General features: G+C 35.9%; 1 protein-coding gene across 1 annotated transcript in view; it reads left to right on the top strand.

The window, feature by feature from the left end:
- The window catches only part of CALCR (calcitonin receptor), a 113,209-nt gene that overhangs the window by 42,409 nt on the left and 50,923 nt on the right, over positions 1-19,877 (top strand). The gene's annotated exons all lie outside the window — the stretch shown is intronic.

Genomic DNA, 19,877 nt, shown 5'->3' with positions numbered 1-19,877 from the left:
AGTCGGACACGACTGAGCAACTTCACTTTCACTTTTCCCTTTCATGCACTGGATAAGGAAATGACAACCCACTCCAGTATTCTTGCCTGGAGAATCCCAGGGACGGCGGAGCCTGGTGGGCTGTCGTCTATGGGGTCACACAGAGTTGGACACGACTGAAGCGACTTAGCAGCAGCAGCAGCAGCAGCAACATACTCCATTTATAATCGTTATGAAATATTGGCTATATTCCCCGTGTTGCACAATTTACCTGTGTAGCTTATTTTATACATAACAGTTTGTACCTCTTAATCCACTACCTCTATATTGCCCCATCCCCCTCCTACCTCCCCACCTGGGAAGGAATTTTAAGACTTTGGCCACCAAATCTTTGGGTTGTTTCAATTAATCTAAAGCTAGAGAGTTTCTTTTGTTGGTTTGCTTTTAAGCTTCCATTAGAAGTGGCTTTTACAATTGGCAGTGTTGACATGGAAACCAGTATAAAGAATGAACAGAATAAAAGAAGTAGGATTAAAAGAATGCAAATATAATCAAATGACCACATAATTCACATTTCCATGAAATTCTGGAATTACCTTGAAGAATCGATAAAAATGAATTCAAGTAAAAGAACTATTTTTCCTATTGACTCCCTGGACTGGCAATTTGCTGATTTCTCCATCTTCCAAGATGGTTTGTAATTTTCAGCCCTTTTTTTGATGTGTAAAGGAAATATATGATTCAGGGACATATTCCTGAAGTCATAGAGCATGCAAGATGGACATATGGAACACCAATGGCTATAATTTAGCATCTCAGGTCCCTGCCAGTATTCAAAGACTTTCACACCAACTCAGCCTAGATTACCACATTCAACAATTTCCATTCTGCTATTGCCTAAAGCAAGTTCTTCACAGAGCGGAAGTCACAGTTAGTGTCCATACAGTGCTATGTTGATGAATTTTTAATTTAAATACATTTTAATATGTTCAAAATGAAGAAATGCCCTGTCCATAACCCAACAATGTTTTAAATTATAAGTATAATGTAAATTATAATATTTTAGTTGTTATATTCCAGTGTTCTCTCTGGAGAGCCTTTTTTCCAGGCACCTCCATTTAGTTTACAGCAGAGGTTATCAAAATTTAGGTTGCATGGGAATCATCTGGAGGGTTTGTAGAAACACTGATTGCTTGGCCCGACCACCAGTTTTCGGCTCAGTGGGTCTGGAGTGGAGCCAAAGAATTTGCATATCTAACAAGCTCCCAAGCAACGTGGATGCTGCTGGTCCAGCGACTACACTTGAAGGACCACTGGCTTAAAGGGCCATCCATCCTGCTAGGCTTAGGTTTCCCATCACTCACCCATTTGAAAAACTCTAAAATAAGCAAAAAATAATATTTTTCTCAGCTTTATTGAGATATATTGACATGTAATATTGTATAAGTTTAAGATGTACAATCTGTTAATTAATGAGCAAAGAATTTATGTAAGGATCCAAGACAGTTAGATTATTGATAGGAGGTACTTTGAATAGCATCTAATATTACTTTTTCCTTCTGGAAATTCAGAAGTTATTTTCCTAGACAATGCTGGTGTCCTCAGTCACCAGCACCTGTGTGACTAATTGCCATCTGTGCTCCCTGGAGCCTTGCTAATAAGAACATGTCAAGGATCTTTAATGAATTTTAAGATGCACCACTTATGGATAATCTTAAGTACATTTTATATAAAGGAAATTATGGACCTCCTGTCTAATATATTATATTACTCCAAATAAAGGAAATAGAACCAACCCTTTTGTGGGATGTGGCATTAAAGTTCAATTCAAAGGTGAGGATAAAGTCTATAGTTACATAGTCTATATAGCTTCTAGAATGTAAAACCTGGTCCACCTGCTGAGTCACCAAGTAGGGGAAGGAGTCAAGAAGGAGTAAGGGAATATTCTCCACTGTCAGGAGACCACAAATCTAATGTTCCCATAAAATTAGCAGAGCAGAAGCAAAAATCTGAGTGTTTTGATTTATAAATTTACAACCTGTGTCTGCCGCTGACTTCCTAGGAGGACCACTTGACGTCTCAAACATTGAATTTTTTCAGTTCCATTACAAGGGACAATTATATTGACCTGCCACATGATTATGTGAGAAGACAGTTAATGGAAAAGAGCTCTTTTCAAACTTAACTTTCTAGACTATAAATAATGGTCAGAGCACTTATTGGTATATCTTTGCTCAATTTGGTTAACCAATTTGCCTTAGAGTTCATGCTGTAAAAGATGAAAACTGATAGAGAGCAGTGGAAAAAAAAAAAGAACTCTATTTTACATCTGAAAATGTAGAAATAGTGATGTTTGGAGGCTTTTTTTATTATAAGGGGAGTATAAACTGAATGGTTAATCTAGACTCCAAGGAAAATTTTACCTTCACATATATTAACATTAATTTTACTGTACTATCTTTCCAGTGACTAAGTATTTTAGACTGGTAATCACTGACTTTGCCCAGACCTTAGTCATCTCTCCATTCATTGATTCATTCACTCATTGAACAAATACTAATACCTAGTGTTCTGTTTGAACTATGGTGGAACTGTCCCTTGACCTTACATTCTATCAAAGTTATGTAAGATCAAGATACAAGATGTTCAAACATGAAATTAAAAGAAATAAAAAAGATACATGAAAAGATAACCAGCATATATGAGGTGATTTAAAAATAAATGAAAAATCATATTGCCAAATATGCAGTTTGGTGGCTCTTCAGATTGTTACTTTACTTTGAAACTAAGTTAAATACATACTTACATCTTTTGCTGTATGTCCACTTATTAAATTTCTTTCATTGATCTATTTATCCATGTGTGTAACAGGCATTAGAATAAGCTAATCTTCCCATAATCATGTTACAGGCCAGTGCATATACCGTTATAAAACCCAGCATTTCTCCAGGAGGCGTTGGAGACCAAGGTTTCCTACGGAAATAAAGCCAAGCATTCCTCTTTCACAAAATCTCCAATTAAGTTAAATAAATACTATATACCAATTTCAGCCTAAGTTAGCAACTTGAGTGAGGGTGAATACTTCTTCAGGCCAAGTATTTAGGGGTAAAACAGAACATTAGTGTTAATGAACTCTGATCTTAGGAAATTTCAGTGTAGCTTTTTCTTTGTGTTTCACTTGTTCCTTGAAGTCTAAATTTGAGTAAGATATATTTCTAGTTCTTTCCCATTAAATTCTTTTGAAACTATATTACATTTTCAAATAAAGTAACCAATTTTGATAAATTTAAATGGAGAATAATGTTTTAGAGCTTATGTAATTCTCCAGGCAAGAATACTGGAGTGGGTAGCCATTTCCTTCTCTAGAGGGTCTTCCCGACCCAGAGATTGAACTTAGGTCTCCTGCATTGCAGGCAGATTCTTTACCATCTGAGCCACCAGTCACCCATTTTTTACTATTATATCGTAAATTTTAAAATTTCACAGCAGTCTCCCAAACATTATTGAAAGTGTACTTTGGACCAAACTCCATGCAAGGCTCTGGTTCTGCAGAAATGAGTAGGGTATGGACGTAGATCTGAAATTGATCAGGTGATCAATTGTTAGCCTTTGTTGATAGTGTACAGAATTTATATAAATATAGACTTAATTTTGGACTATTCAGAGGTATAAGAGCATTTATTGATTGGTTTTAGACTCTGAGGGAAATAAAAGGCTAGTATTTCAGAGCACTAGACAATGGCATCTTAAACTCTGGAACCTAAAATAAGCCATTAGATTACTTCGCTGCTTTAATAAGCTTACTAAATTAAATTTTAACGGTTCACACAATGAATAACGAAAACTTCATCTCTGTAATTAAAACTGAGCAGGTCTGTTTTCTCCAAAGATGCCTCAGCTTTAATAATTTTAACCCTGAAGATAGAATTTTCTCTCCCACTAGGGCTAACCCACATGAAATAGCACAGAATTCTGCCCTCATCTAAAGAGCTTTGATTTAGTGAAGTGCCTCTATTGTTTATGCTTATTTTTATAAGAGCTGTGGGTCATTATTGTTTTGTTCCAAAAGCTTACACATAGACACTATTTAGCTAACCCTAGCCAATAGTTTGAAGTGGCCAAAGATTGTTTTTATAGTTTCCCTTGAGAACCATTCAGTCATTTTCTGAAGATGTCTACTTACTTCAGTTGCTTGTCATCATTTATCAGATGACAATTTTTTTAATTTTTTAAACAAAGATGTTGTTACTCAAAAATCACAGAATTAAATAAATATAAAATAATTACATTTTCAAATGACATCTTTATAAGTTCATAGCATGTGTACTTTGGAAATCATTTAAAGTTTAAAAATATATGAAACTTTAAAATAACATGTATTGGAGAAAGAGATGATATCTAAATGTAAATGCATACCTTTTAATAAACATTAACTTATAAAACAGATGTCATACATATAAATCTGTGTAAATGTGTACTTATGTTTATATTTGTAGATATAAATATGACAAATGTTAGGTATATACATATATATGTTGTTGCTGTTTAGTCACTAAGTCGTGTTCAACTGTTTGTGATCTCATAGACCGTAGACTCCTAGGCTCCTCTGTCCATGGATTTTCCAGGCAAGAATACTGGAGTGGGTTGCCATTTCCTTCTCCAGGGGATAGTCCCGACCCAGGAACCGATCTCCTGCACCAATAGGCAGATTCTTTACCATTGAACCACGTGGGAAGCCCATATATACATATATGTATATATATATATATATACATATATATATACACATGCTGCTGCTGCTGCTAAGTCGCGTCAGTCGTGTCTGACTCTATGCGACCCCATAGACAGCAGCCCGCCAGGCTCCCCCGTCCCTAGGATTCTCCAGGCAAGAACACTGGAGTGGGTTGCCATTTCCTTCTCCAGTGCACAAAAATGAAAAGTGAAAGTGAAGTCGCTAAGTCGTGTCTCACTCCCAGCGACCCCATGGACTGAAGCCTGCCAGGCTCCTCCGTCCATGGGACCCTCCAGGCAAGAGCGCTGGAGTGGAGTGCCATTGCCTTCTCCATATATACACATATATGTATATATTTATATATATGTATATATACACGTATATGTTTATATATATATATATATATATATCCCCTCTATAATTCATTCATTTGCCAAACCACCTATTTGACAGAGAAAGAAGAAGATATTTTATCATATGAATTTGAAGTTCTGTTAATTCTTAGAGGATTTTGTATATAATTCTTTCTTGTAAAAAAAATACATTTTATAATACAAATCCAAATATGAAGAAAAGAGCAATCATGAATAAAAATTAGATTTTTCTAAAAACTATTTTATTCTTTGTTGGGAGCCGTTCTGGAACTACTGCCGGATGACAAAGTCACGGCACCAATCAAGAAGAAACTGCAAAGCGTTTCTCTCCAGGATCGGAACCTTTGCTCCTTCCTGTTTCTATGCTTCTGTTGTGGCTAGCTGTGTTTCTTTCTTTCTGTTGGGAGCCGTTCTGGATCTATTGCCGGATGACAAAGTCACGGCACCAATCAAGAAGAAACTGCAAAGCAGTTTCTCTCCAGATCGGAACCTTCCCTCCTTCCTGTTTCTATGCTTTTGTTGTGGCTAACTCTGTTTCATTCTTTGATGGCTGGAGTTGTAGGGGCTTCCATGATGAGATCATGAGAGTTCAATAAAAAGAAAAATGATCCCTTGCCCCAGAGAAACATTCCAAAAATGATTACACCTACTGAGGCCCCTGACTGGTGGGTCCCTAACATTCAGCCAGGGAATAAGGTCATGATCATTTGGAAAACAAGCCCTAAGCCTATTGTGACCTGGCCTCATGAGGAAATTGTTATTGATGACTGGAAAACTTGGGTCATGTATCACGGAAAGTTACAGAAACTAAGCCAATTGCCTTTTCCCCTCAAAATCTAAGCACAAACAGAAAAGATATATATAAATTGTATTGTAAATAGTATCTAGGTAAACTGCAAAAGATTTCCTCTTGCCAGAAATAGTCTTGCAGTATGTGGATAAATGGTAAACAAGCCACCACTGACAATGGCTGTACTATGAAAAACTTTGCCCTTAGCCATCACTATAGTTTTTAGTCATTGAAGCAAGACGCTGTACTCACTGTAGTAGCAGGCTGTACAAAATAAACAGATGGAATAATATGATTTATAGATTATGTTTTAGTAAAATAAAAATAGGTTTCGGGGTAAACATGTAACCAAAATGTGACAATAGACTAGGAAAAAACTTTTAACACATCTTAGAATCAGGGGATGTTGATCTAAATGGAAAAATATTGTAAGAATCATTACGTAGAAGATCATATGCTATATAAATAGAGACTAAAGCAATAAAGAGTGTGGTCTTTAGGCCATCAAAAAAACTCTGTCTCTTTTCCTTTCGCCGACGCCGTTCATCCCTTGGGGACCCCTGGACCAGCTGGAGCGGGACTCTGGCAATTCTTTTTTATTCTTATTCATAGTTTTATGCTCTTTGGAACAATTTCGTTCATCTTGTATCAAGGGGTAGCTAACCTAAGGCCAGGTATTCTAGGAATGGAGTGATTCAAAGCTAGAATTTTGGTATTTTATACTTGCTCACAATCTTAAACTGTCAAAGACAGACTCTCTCTCTTGCCTTAATCTCTTAATTTCTCCTAGGATTAAGAACTAATTTCTCCCCAACAGAGTAATGCTTTTTCCCAAGAGCACACAGTCACTTCACTATGTAGAATGAAGTCGACAACTATTTTCATTTGGAACTATTGGAGAGAAATTTTAAATCAATTCTTCTAGGTTTTAAGTAGTAAGAAGGGAAATATCTTAAAATCTGATTAATCCAGGGACTCACTCGTGGATGAAGTGTTCTCGAACATTCATTTAACGAATAACTTTTAAATTACTATATTCTGTTACATTTCAAGGAGTTGAGTGTTGTGAAACATTTTTGATAATTTCTAATTTAAAATATTAACATTAATAATCCATCTGAAACTTATTGACATATTGGGAAGGAAGAAGAAACCAAAATTTCTCCCAAATGGCTTTGCAATTGTTACCCACCATTTATTAAGTAATCCATCTTTTCCCATCAATATAAGTTAGTTGCCCTTTTACCCTACAATAAACTCTCACAGGGAGTTAGACTTATTTATGGATTTTCCATATAGATATATTAAAACTAATCTCTTTTACACTTCTCCTTCGGTCAATGTTTTGCTCAACAAGATTTCTTTATCTTGGATAGAAAATATATCCTCATGAAAGCTATAAGATAGAAAATGAGGGGTCAGTGAGTCAGGTTACCTTCATAGACACAAAGAAGTCCAATGTGTGTGTGTGTTTAATATTGTGAATTATTACAATGTTTTATTTAAAAGGCCTCTTTCAAAAATAGAAGTAGTAATCATTTGTGTGTACTAATCATTCAGGGTTTATAATAATATTTTTTTAATCTTCCCGACTATGTGAAGAGGTATTATAATTATCAATACCATCTAAATTTTTTAGGGTGAGTATTTGTCTCAGAGATGCAGGTCATTAGCTCAAGACTAAATGGCTAACAAATAACAATAGGAGATCTCAAATCTAACACAGGTCTTGTGACAGTAATTCAAAGCTCTTTCTAATACTTCAAATTTCCTAGAGTTGGAAACATTTTCAGAGTTTTGGCTTTGTGTCTAGCACTACAATAAATGTTGTGTGGTAGGAAAAAAAAATCATCAGTCTGACTCCCTAGGTTAACAGTGGAATCACCTCTAAAGTCCCTAATAGACTGAGCAGACGCAAAACTGTGAAGTAGTGGCTTATCTTGTCACTCGCTTGGCACCTTCATATTGATAGTATTCTCGCTTCAAACACCAGCCATTTCATGCTCTCATGGTTCTAATGAGCAAACAACATATCAATGTCCCATTCAAGTCTGTCTTCCTTGGACTTAGTCTCATGCTATGAACCACAGTTCCTTTTCACTTTCAGGGCTGTGAATTTACAGCTCTGTATCCTAATGGAGTCTCCAGTTGCATAATAATTGAAGAATAATATACCAAAATCCTTTCTTCTTGGCCGTTTTTACTTTATGAAGGACTTCTAGTAACTATTCCTTTTTTATTATTAAAGAAATATGTCATTATGGGAAACTTCACCTGTTATCCTAAAACTTATGATAATCTTAATTTTTGCTTAGATAAATATAAATAGATATAGATATATACACTATAGGGAGAAATAAAACAGTGGAAAGATGTGAGCTCTAATCCTTTCCTCAGCATTTATAACTTGGGTAATAATGGCAAATTTCTTTGGCTGCTAGTCCTATATCTAGCCTGTATACATATGGTAAAACATGGTCAAGTTCCACTTATCTAAGCCTCATTTCTTTATCTATAAAATGAATATACTTACATTTGCTGTACTCATTAAGGCTTCTTGTGAGGTACCATTGAGATCATGTGTATAGAAATCAATTGCAAAAAAACAGCATAGCACAGGATTGAAAGATTTTGAACAGTGCACTCTTGAGAATGCTAATTTCTTTGTAGAAATTCTGCTTCTACTTTTCTAGTCTCTACTGATATGAGGGATCTACTCTTGGCATGTAAGGAAATTGAGACTGACACAAACATATGTGCTAATTATTCTGCAGAAGCATTGGGACTTTAAAGTGAAAAATTCCATTATTGTAACACAGAATAACAAAAAAGATTTCCATCTCTTACCTTGCACTATGAGTTATCCAAGAGTTTATTCTCATTATGTAAAAGGTGGGCAGAAGGCCCCCAAAACAGAACTTCTTTGTCTTGGCCACGACTGAAACTATTTTTTTTAATTAGGCCAGCATCACAGCAGAAACAAATAAACCAGTCAGCAAACAGAGAAGAGAAGATTAAATCTATAGGATGTCAGTATCATTTTCTCTGTTTTCAAGGCAAATGAAATCTCTCATCCCTTCATTTCAATGACTAAGACAAGAAGCTGACCTTCTGGGTAGAGGTCAAGTGCAATTTGATAAAGACCTTGATCTCAAAATATATTAAAAATCAGAACATCTTATAAAAGATTAGGATGAAGTTTTCTGAGCTGTTGTAAGAACCAGAAAACATCAAGTTTCAAGAGACCTTAGACCTTATCTGCTAACAAAGCTGTTTCATTTTACAGATAGGAGACGAGAGCTAAGTTGGTTAGCCTAAGATGATATGGGTATGGTGAGTGGTAAAATCAGGACAAAAGAATGGATCAATAATATCACTTGAACATTAATATTTGTAACTTCAGCAATTATTTACACTCTGTAAGTTTCCTTCCAACTGTAGTTATAAATACTGCTTCACAAATACTTAGGGCACTCCCTGAAATGCTTTCTCCATCTGCCTCAAACGCAGAATGTTTCAGCATACAGATTACATACTCAGAGAAAGTTTTCCAGGGAGAAGAAAGAGAACAGAGATGGGAATGCTGTGATTCTACTGTTTTCATGATCACTCTCCCCTTCATCTTTTTCTTTGATTTGAAAGATGTTTGCTCAGTTGCATCCAGTGTGTCTAAGGCAACATGCCTTAATATTGATGTTCTTGGGACATGCCATGTCTATTACTCTTTCTTGTCTTCTTAATCTCTCTATGCCTCATTTTTTTCATCTGCAAAACGAGGGTGACAATAGTACCTACCCTATCTGTGAGAATTCAGTGAGACGACATATATAAAGCAATTTGAACATTGCTAACACATAGTAAATGCTAATAATATTTGCTATTAATATGACCACTGTTATTATTGTCATTTGCACAATCTTTTCTTCAGACAGTGTCAGTGGAATGCCACCTTTTAAAGTCATAAGGCTATTCACGTGGTACCTGGAAAAATCTGGCCAGATAGCCCCAATATATTATTTGAGATTGTTTTTAAAAGCCAGTTTAAGCGCAGAATAATTTTCAGATCTCATTGAAGATTGTTCCTTATAATTATAATGACAGATGAAGTTTTTTTAATGTGTAAAATTTTAAATGAGGTTATTAAAGGAAAAAGTTTACCAGCAATCCCTTAAATTGTGACTCTCTCCTAGTAATCTTACTTCACACAGAGATAAAAGTTATACCCTAATTCTATAAGCTTTCTAAGGACTTTCCACTTCTCTGACTGTATCTGGGCCCTATCCCTGACTTTTTGGACTTTCTAGAGGCTTCACTGTTAAATTACAGTTTATTCTCAAAGAGAAATGGAGCTTGCCCAGGCTACAATAAAAATAAGTGTCTATATGGTGAATACTTAAAGTGTTTTATGGACCCAACTTCCTTGAAGTTTATTTTAATACTGCAAGACAAGCATTATCATCCTTGTTTTTCAAATGAGAAAATGGAGCCTCAGAAAGACTGACCGACTTTCCCAAGGTCACACAGCTCATAAATGGTATAACAGGATTTCAAACGTAGCTTGGTCATTTGCAGAAATATTAAGAAGCTTTCCTGAAAAAACAGCATTCTAGAAATGATTACCTTTTAAAACATATATAGAAATATTACAAATAAAATTTAAGAGAAGAATCAAATGAAGATTATATATGAAGAAATATAAAAAAGAAGAAATATCTTTTTAAACCAGATATTCTGCAAGAAACCGGTGATTCTATGTTGCAGCATTTAATAGAGTGATCTAGCAAATAAAAACACATGTATGTAGTTTTACTCTGAGCAACAGATGTTGTTAGATTTTTTTTTAACATTTATTAACATGAATTATTAGCCTGATCTTTGAAAATAAATTTTTAAAATATTTTTTTGCAGAGCATTTGAGACTTCTAATTGTCCTTTGAGATTATTTGTATCCCAGTTTCCTTTAAAGCCAGTTTTACTTTAGGAACATCCTAGAAACATAGTAAGAGGAGCATGCACTTACAGTAAGTTGCTTCAGTCGTGTCTGACTCTTTCTGATCCCACGGACTGTAGCCTGCCAGGTTCCTAGGTCCGTGGAACCAGACAAGAATACTGGAGTGAGTAGCCATTCCCTCCTCCAGGGGATCTTCCCAAACCAGGGATCAAGCCTGTGTCTCTTATGTCTCCTACATTGGCTGGCAGGGATTCTTTACCACTAGCGCCACCTGGAAAGCCCAGTGAGAGTCAGGATTCATGTGCAGGTAAAGACTACATCTCTGGACTTTTCAGGGAACACAGAGCATTGTGGAAGAGCAGTAGCTCTGTATCCAGATTTGAGAATGGACATATATCAATATTGGGAGAGTGTTAATGGTCCCTCTTGGCCTTCATGGGGCTTTTGGTTTGCCTTAAATGTTCTGTTTTTTCTCATAGCAGTCTCTACTGCCTTCTAATATTTAGGTGCCACTTCCTGTGTACAGTAATCATACAATGGAAGGAAAGTGGTTATCATAAATGATGTCAGAGTTGCCATGTATGGAGGGAAAAAAATGATACAAGTGCTATTCAGAACCAGAAGTGTTCTGTGGAGTCATATTGTCCTCTTGTGTATGTATAGAACTGATGTCGTCAAACTGTGTGGAGCTCTTCAAGGCCTCCTGAAGAGCCGCATCCACATTTGAACAAGAGTTGCCTTTCAATTAGACTGCTCAGATCATCTATATAAGTCATAGTAATTCACACTATCAAAAATATAATTACCATAAATATTTTAGGATCTCTAGCTGGATTTAATTAAGCAAGACAGTCCCCCCATGTTTATACTCACCAAATGGTTGTCAGTTCCATGTAAATTTTATGAAGGTCCTATGTATGTCTTTAAGACTCTGAATTAATTTAATTACCAGTTATGGTACCATCAAACAACAGACATGCTTTTCTAAAGTGAAGAAATCATCATGAACATGGGGAAAATGAAAACGTAGACCATAGATTCAGAAAAACTTAGGTTTGAATTTGGACTCTACCTCTTACTCAGTGGAAGACTTTGTGTAACTCTCTTAATCTCTCTGGGTGCAGTTTCTGCCTCAATAAAATGAAGATGCCACATACCACATAGGGTTACTGTAAAAGTAAATCATGTGATACCCGGCCATACCAGGTATCCAACAATTTTGTTTAAGACAGTCATTAGCAGTACCCTATGAATTCTTCCAACTGAGCAACTTCACTTTCACTTTTCACTTTCATGCACTGGAGAAGGAAATGGCAACCCACTCCAGTGTTCTTGCCTGAAGAATCCCAGGGACGGGGGAGCCTGGTGCGCTGCCGTCTATGGGGTCGCACAGAGTCGGACACAACTGACGCGACTTAGCAGCAGCAGCAGCAGCTGTATGAATTCTTCCCCAATCTCATTCCATGTCCTTCCTACTGAGAGGCAAATATTATTTATTATCCTAAAATTTCTAATTATTATCACCATGATTTACTTAATTACATGTTTCATGTCCCTGAGCAATATATATTTTTTCACCTTGTATATTTTAACACTTACCTTTCTGTTCTCCGCTTAAGGTCATCTTCATGAAATCTTCCCCTGTTCCCCAGGCCCAGCTCCCTGATCGCCCCTGCCCCTAGGACTGCTCTTCACCAACCCATTCTCCAAACAAAGTCCTGCCATTCTCCCAGTCAGCACTTTATAGAGGCTCCGCTGTTCTCCTGGTCTGGGCTTAGAGATAAAGGAGTTGATGCAACACATGCAAACCACAGTGTTATTCCTAGGTTTTCTCAAGACTTGACAAAAGGCCCCTGATGGCTGCCTGTCTGTCTGCTAGGAGAGGTGGAGTCTTCATAGAGCTGTTTCAGAGAGACCTGGAAGATTTCTGACAGTGAAACATGAACCCCCTTAATATTGACTGGGCCTGCCCGCCCCCCCATGGCTATTGTACAGATCTTTAGCTCTTCATGTTCCTCTGAACCAAGAAAACATGGGGCAGAGAAATGCTGACCTACTGTGACTTCAAAATACAGTTTTAGGGGATGATACATTTTTATGTTATCAATGTAAGTAATTATAGAGTACTCACTACTCTGAGTTCCACTTGACAATATGATTTCCACAGTGAAATAATATAAATGAATGCCTTTGCTCATGACAGGGAAATTAATTTATAGGGAGGAAAAAAGTCTCAAAAGCCTTTAGAAAAAAGTTTTTTAAGGACATAGGTCATTTCAAATCATCTCCGAAAATCCCTTCTATAGATTAGTAAAAGTAAAAGATTAGTAAAAGTATATAAAAATAATGCCTAACTAACATGATTGTAGGGAAGCTTTAGGTCACACTTACGATGTAGGGAAATTATTTTTTTCTATACAGCCTATAAATATCCACATTTTGGAATTAGGATTACTAATTAAATTATTACTAATTTTACCAGAGATATTTTTCAAAGCTGTGTTTATCCTTTTGTGATATATTGATGTCATATATATATAATTTACTTGATGCTGAGTCCTTAATCAGGACATAGTCTATAAATGCAACATTGTCCCCAGAATAAATAAGACCCAGAATAAATAAGACTGATTTCCATTGAGAAAATAAACTGGAGACTTCTGTATTTGCCAGAAAGTTAATTTCCAAATGTAAGTATTCCAAATGTTGCTTTGGACAAAGTCTTTAGAAAGAAAATAAAACTAGTTTCTGCTTTGAAAGCAGTTGAACTCAAAAGTTTTAGATTGATTCTAAATTGGAATTTTTTGCTGAGTTATCTTGAAAGTTTTTTCATTTTGTTTTGCTTTTGTCAGATGTACTAAAGGATCCAAAAAAACCTAAGGCATATGTTTATTTATATTATATAAGGTTAGGAAGCCTGTTAGTTCTTAAATACCCTGTTAGGGTCTTCTCTTTCTCAGATAACAATATCATATTTCAAATAACTTGAGTCTAAGAGTTGCCAGCAACTCTTGAGAGAATGACTCCCCAAATTACATTTTCAGTCATGTGCAAGATAAGACTTCATCATTTCCTGTCTGAAAACCAATATTGTTGGAAATAATTTAAGGTATTTGGGGTAAATACATTACTTCATCCCATTCACTCTGTTAGAACTAAAGCTCCCAAAATATTTAGTTAATGGTCATTATTTTATTTTTAAAATTTTGTTCATTCATTCAACAAATATCTATTGGATATACCTTATGATATACTCTTATGTAGAATGGTCCATCAGAAAATAATGAATCATAGGGCTGGAAGGGACCTAGTCCAATTTTTCCAACTAGAGATGAAAAAACTGATACCTGGAGGGTTGCATCTTTTACTTATGATTAGTTACATTAGACTAACACATCTACTTAGTGGTAGAACTGAAACTTGGCCCAAATACCCTTTCTTAATCTTTTCCTGAGCCCTTAAGCTGTATTTATTACAGTTACCTATTGTTGCCTAAAGTATTACCCCAATATTCAATAACTTAACACAATAATCAGCATTTATTATCTCTGGCTGTTTCTAAGTCAGAAATTTAGACAGGACACAGGGGGAACAATTTGACTTTGTACCTTGATGTCTGGGGCTTCAGCCTGAAGTCTTATAGGTGAGGTACTAGAATCATGTAAAGGCTCTATCATCACGTCCATAGCAGTTGACGCTTGGGCTATCAGTCAGAACACCCAACCTTGGCCCTTCTACATATTATAACCTGAGCTTTTTTACAACATTGTGGCTGGGTTCCAAGGGCAAGTGTCTCAATAAAAAGAGAGAGCCAAAGAGAAACCAATAAATAGGCTTTTATAGCTGAGCCTATGAAGTCATGAAGAGTCATTTCTGCCACACTCTGTAAGTCAAGTCAATTACTAAAGTATCCCCAAATTGAAGAGGTATGAATATAGACACTACCTCTTGAAGGAGGGTCCACCCCACATCATAAGATGACATGAGATGAGATTTATATTGGAGCTGCCATATTTGGGAGAATACCATCTGTAACAAGTCAAAGCTTATTTATGGGAGCCTGGTACAATTTGAAAACGATGTCCATCACTTTTTCATGCAAAGGAGCAACACAACACAACTCCATCAAGAATACATCCCTGAAAAGCCTAAAGCCAATCTTGCTTTAACAGCATAGCTCAAACATACACACACACACACTATATACATATATATATATATATATATATATACGTGTATATATATATATATATATATATACCTTCCACATTTAATATTCTGAGTTTATACCGTATCTTCATGATTATTAATGCTACGTGAATGATAGTAGTAAGACCCCTGAAAAAATGAACAATAACTGTTATTTTCCACATTGGCAAGTGGAAGAAATTTTAGTCTCCTCATATGGATCCTCAAGAGATCAGAAAAAAAATTACAATATATATGGAGATTTACTATATAAAGTCATATTAGAAAACCTCTCATTATTTTAGAATATTAAAGAATATTTATCTGACTGTTAAGAGACAGGAATCATTGACAAAGTTTAAACCTAATAGGATATTATTTTCTGTTGTGATTAACACAAAATAACCAGAGTGATTAAGACATTTTAAATCATTTAACTAATTTGATTTCATGATGGAAAATCTTAGTTTTACTTTTTATTTTTAAGGCTTATTACACTGGCATCTTGTTTTGGAAAATATTTTTTGTCACCCTTTCTGTTGCTGATATAATTGAGCACATATCAGCATAATTTAGTAAATTTAAACTGCTTTGACTTGCAATTACCAATTTAGCGACTGACACAGGGGCCCACTGTTATTATCATATTTAGGAGCCATCTATCATATTGCATGTAATAACTTAAATGAATGCATAAAGATAGCACTAAAAGGTAAAATGAAAAGCTCTCTTGAAGCCTCTCAATTTAATGGCAAAACTAATTTGCTGTGTAGGTCCCAAAGGAAGGCCATCCTTATTAATTCATCCTTTCTAACCACTAAACATGCAGATGGTCTAAGTCCTTATTCTTCTAATTTTCAAAGCTCTATCAATTTACTTGGGAATTATTTTCTAAATATTTTTAGAATTTTAAAAACAGTCATTGAATTAAAGGTGCAGCTGGACCAGAGTCCTCTATTCAAGTATTATTAATTGAATAACCTTAAGTTAAACCCCAACTGAAGAGCCCTTTAAAACTAACTTGAATTCTAAAATACATTCCTAAAGAAATAAATACATGTATAAAATTTTTCTTGATATTATAACACTACAAAGGCAACGTTAAAAGATTTATACATTTCCCAAATGGCAATAGACGTTTTCATTGTACTTAGTATCTATGCTTCCGTAAGATTCTTTGAGGGTATCCAATGACATATTGTAGATTTGATCCTTAAGTTAATCAGAGATTCAAGATTTTGTGAAATTTAGACCATTGATTCTTACAGATAAAAATGGAGACGTAGCCATCTTCATCTTGTCCATGTGGACAATTGCACAAGGGAATGCAAATTTTATCAGCCTAATTCCAGTCCTGCACACACAGTGATATAGGTGTGGTTTCTTCTGCTTTCTTTCTCATTAATTCTGTCTCTCCTTGGGGCCTGATTTAACTTCCAGGCTGTCTCACGAACCCCAACATTTGGGGCAGGCACAATTGGCCTGCCTTACCTGACCATTCCTTCTACCTCCTTTCAATCCTGGCTCACTACTCTCCCTGCTTTTTTTTCCATTACCCTCCCAGCTGGTCACCCTTTTGAAATGCTGCTGTTACACTAAAGTTTTCTCAGTTGGGTGTTAACTGACATAACCCCTTAATGGGTCCCCTTTTTACCCCCCTCCTCACTGTCATTGGAGGGTACCTGTTCAACAGGGAGTGCTCTGCTGCCTTATAATTACATTAAGGCTGCTCACACTTCATTTTCACTAAACTAATCCTAATTTGGCTCTTTGGGACTTTATTCCCTTCTGATTATTAGTCACTTTCAGGAGGAGAAGTTCTTGCTTAGAAAAGTAAGCTAGAAAGCAGAGACCCTCCAGATCTTACACAGTCCTAAGTGATCAAACAAATATTTAATACAGAAATCTTCAGTTGGGACCAAAATCTATGGTCTGCCCCATAATGGTATATATTTCATCATTATTTGGTTCCCACACAGGTAACACATCTGTAATAACTGTTAGCAGTTCATTCGTGACCTCTGGCCATTTAACTTATTTCCATTGAAAATTTTACTATGTTTGCTCCGTCTTTGGTTGTTGAGTTGCTAAGTTATGTCTAACTCTTTGCAACCCCATGGACTATAACCCACCAGGTTCCTCTGTCCATAGAATTTTCCAGGCAAGAATATTGAGGTATGTTGCCATTTCCTTCTCCAGGGGGTCTTCCCAACCCAGGGATCAAACCCCCGTCTCCTTTTAGGTGGGCAGATTCTTACCACCAAGCCACCAGGGAAGCCCTTGTTTTGTCATAGTTTATGATTCAGTTTTGTTTTATGCTTTTTCTTTCTCTGTTTTTATGATCATTTCAGTACTCACCGTGGATATACTTATTATCTGGGCAAAATCACCCTAGTGAAGCATTTTAATGACACAGCGCTCTATTATTGATGGTAGCTCAAAGCAGCTTGTTCTCAGCGCTCTTTCACAAGAAATTGTGCAGACAATGTCCACAAGGAAAAGAGACGATCTATTAAAATACCTAATATCCCTTGATGTAATATCTATTTCTTTGGAAACATTCTGGAGATATCCAGGAATGGATGTCCTCAATGACTTCTTTCTAAGAAATTCTCCAAAGAAAGAATCTTCCCCTTTAAGCAGTATTATTAAACAGAATATTTGTTGTGTGGCACTGGTAGCTCAGACAGTAAAGAATCTGCCTACAATGCAGGAGATTTGTGTTCAATCCCTGGTTTGAGAAGATTCCCCTGGAGAAGAGAATAGCAACCCACTCCAGAATTCTTGCCTGGAGAATTCCATGAACAGAGGAGCCTGATGGGCTACAGTCCATGGGGTCACAAGAGTTGTACACGACTGAGGGACTAGCACACGCAGTCACACACCCTTCTATTCAGAGGTTACAATGATAGTGTGTACTAGGAATTGCAATGCTGAAATTGTAAGAATTTGTTGTGTTCTTCCCCTGCTAGTGGGAATTTCCAAAAAAAGCAAAATGGTGATCAGCAAAATGGAAAATTTGGGCCATTTTCTGTAATATCTCTGAACATGTTCTGCCTTTGTTTGTGTTTTTTCAGTTGTTTTTATCAGTTTATTATGACTGGTGTTTTCATCGGCCAATGAGATTTGTTTCCCTTTATAGTTTGGTAATTACATTTATGAAATATATTTTTAATACCTAATCACCATCAGGGCACTCTTAAGGGATGTAGTTAGAAAGATCATCAGACATTATGTCTTAAATGTATTGCTAATTTAGTACTAACTCTTTTTTTAAATTGCAACTTGCTATTGTGACATGAACAGAGCTTTAATTATACAGAATGGTCCTTGCTGAAATGGCACTCTCTTTGATCTAAGTGCCTTCTTTCAATTTATGGAGTATTCCTTTGGGGAATTATTGTGAAACATTTTTAAAATTATACTTCCAGTTACTGGAAGACAGATTGAAAGCAGAACCAAACAGTTAAGGTGAGATGAGTATAACTTTTCCTTTTCCTCCTACAGCTTTCTTCTTCTGTGCTCCAAAGCTACACCACAGGGAACATTCATATTAGCAAGACTGAATAAAACCCAGAACCTGCATCCCCAAACCAAATAACATTCATTAAGATTGCTTCCTTGGTGTTCTTAATTAAATTAGTTAAATGATTGGATAAGTCTTATTTATGTACCATAACTTCTTTATATACTGAATTTTTTTTTAAAGCAAACTGGCAAAGTGAGTCATGAGCAAGTTCTTCACAAATATCAAGCTTTCTGTAGTAGAGCAGGCAGCAAAATGTTCTCTTCACCTGAAATATTAGGTTGCTGCACTGAAATTGACTTGGACACCATCAATTAAGATAAATGTCCTTTAGATCATATTAGGGTCATGGTGGGAAACAAATGCTATGATGGAAACTATTTACATCATCATGGCTTACATTTAGCCATCCAACTAGGCTGACCATCCCTGATATCATTAATCCTGCTTAATCTCTGTGTTCCGCCCCCCCCCCCCCCCCCGGGAATAGAGCTAACTTTATAGAACCTTTTGAACTGCTCACACAGCCATGCAAAAAGGATCATTTCCAAGGTGCTCAAATTTCAGGGAAATGGCTCCTTAAATAATTTAATAGGAAAAGGGAAGCTTTGTAATGATTAAATTACATTTGATGGCACTTTTCAGTATTAGTAAATATATGCTACTGGAATTGAAAATACAAGGGCAAGCTTTTCCTTTGTAAGGTTGAATTATCTTTGTGTGGAATCTCAGAAATGTGGGTACATAAGGGTAGGTGCCACTCAGACATTCTCTGTAGTGTGTAATGGCTCATAAGAGCAAGAAATGCAACTGACTCAGTAATATTTAATGAGTGAATTTATAAATACAAGAAGTGCTTTCTTGTATCATACAACATGAAGAATATAGCCAATATTTTGTAATAACTGTAAATGGAAAGTAACCTTTAAAATTGTATAATTTTTGAATTAAAAAATAAAAGAAAATATTTTTAATTACTAGAATCAGAAATTAACGTTTTTTAAATTTTTTTATTAAAAAAAATGTAGTGCTGTCTACCTTTTTCCACCCCAACTCCACTTCTGCAACCACAAATGTGGAGGTACCTACACAATGACTAGCAGAGTTATGGAAGAAAGGAAAGTAGAGAAGCCTGGGCTGGTTTACAGCTGCTGAGCTTTAGTATAACAGCACCTGTGGTTAACAGCCAGCAATTGTTGTGATTGATGGATGTTTAAGTAGCAACAATTGTTAAATATTTTGAATAAAACCACAGGTCATTTCTCTATTTAACCCATTTGTTCTGGGGCTAAGCACCTTCTACCTTAAGATATCCTTGAGATCAGAGTCAAACAGAA

The sequence above is a fragment of the Giraffa tippelskirchi genome, chromosome 10 (assembly GCF_054371585.1).
Source record: "Giraffa tippelskirchi isolate mGirTip1 chromosome 10, T2T-mGirTip1v1.2.pri, whole genome shotgun sequence".
Classification (NCBI taxonomy): domain Eukaryota; kingdom Metazoa; phylum Chordata; class Mammalia; order Artiodactyla; family Giraffidae; genus Giraffa; species Giraffa tippelskirchi.
This window is presented reverse-complemented; position numbering and strand designations above follow the sequence as displayed.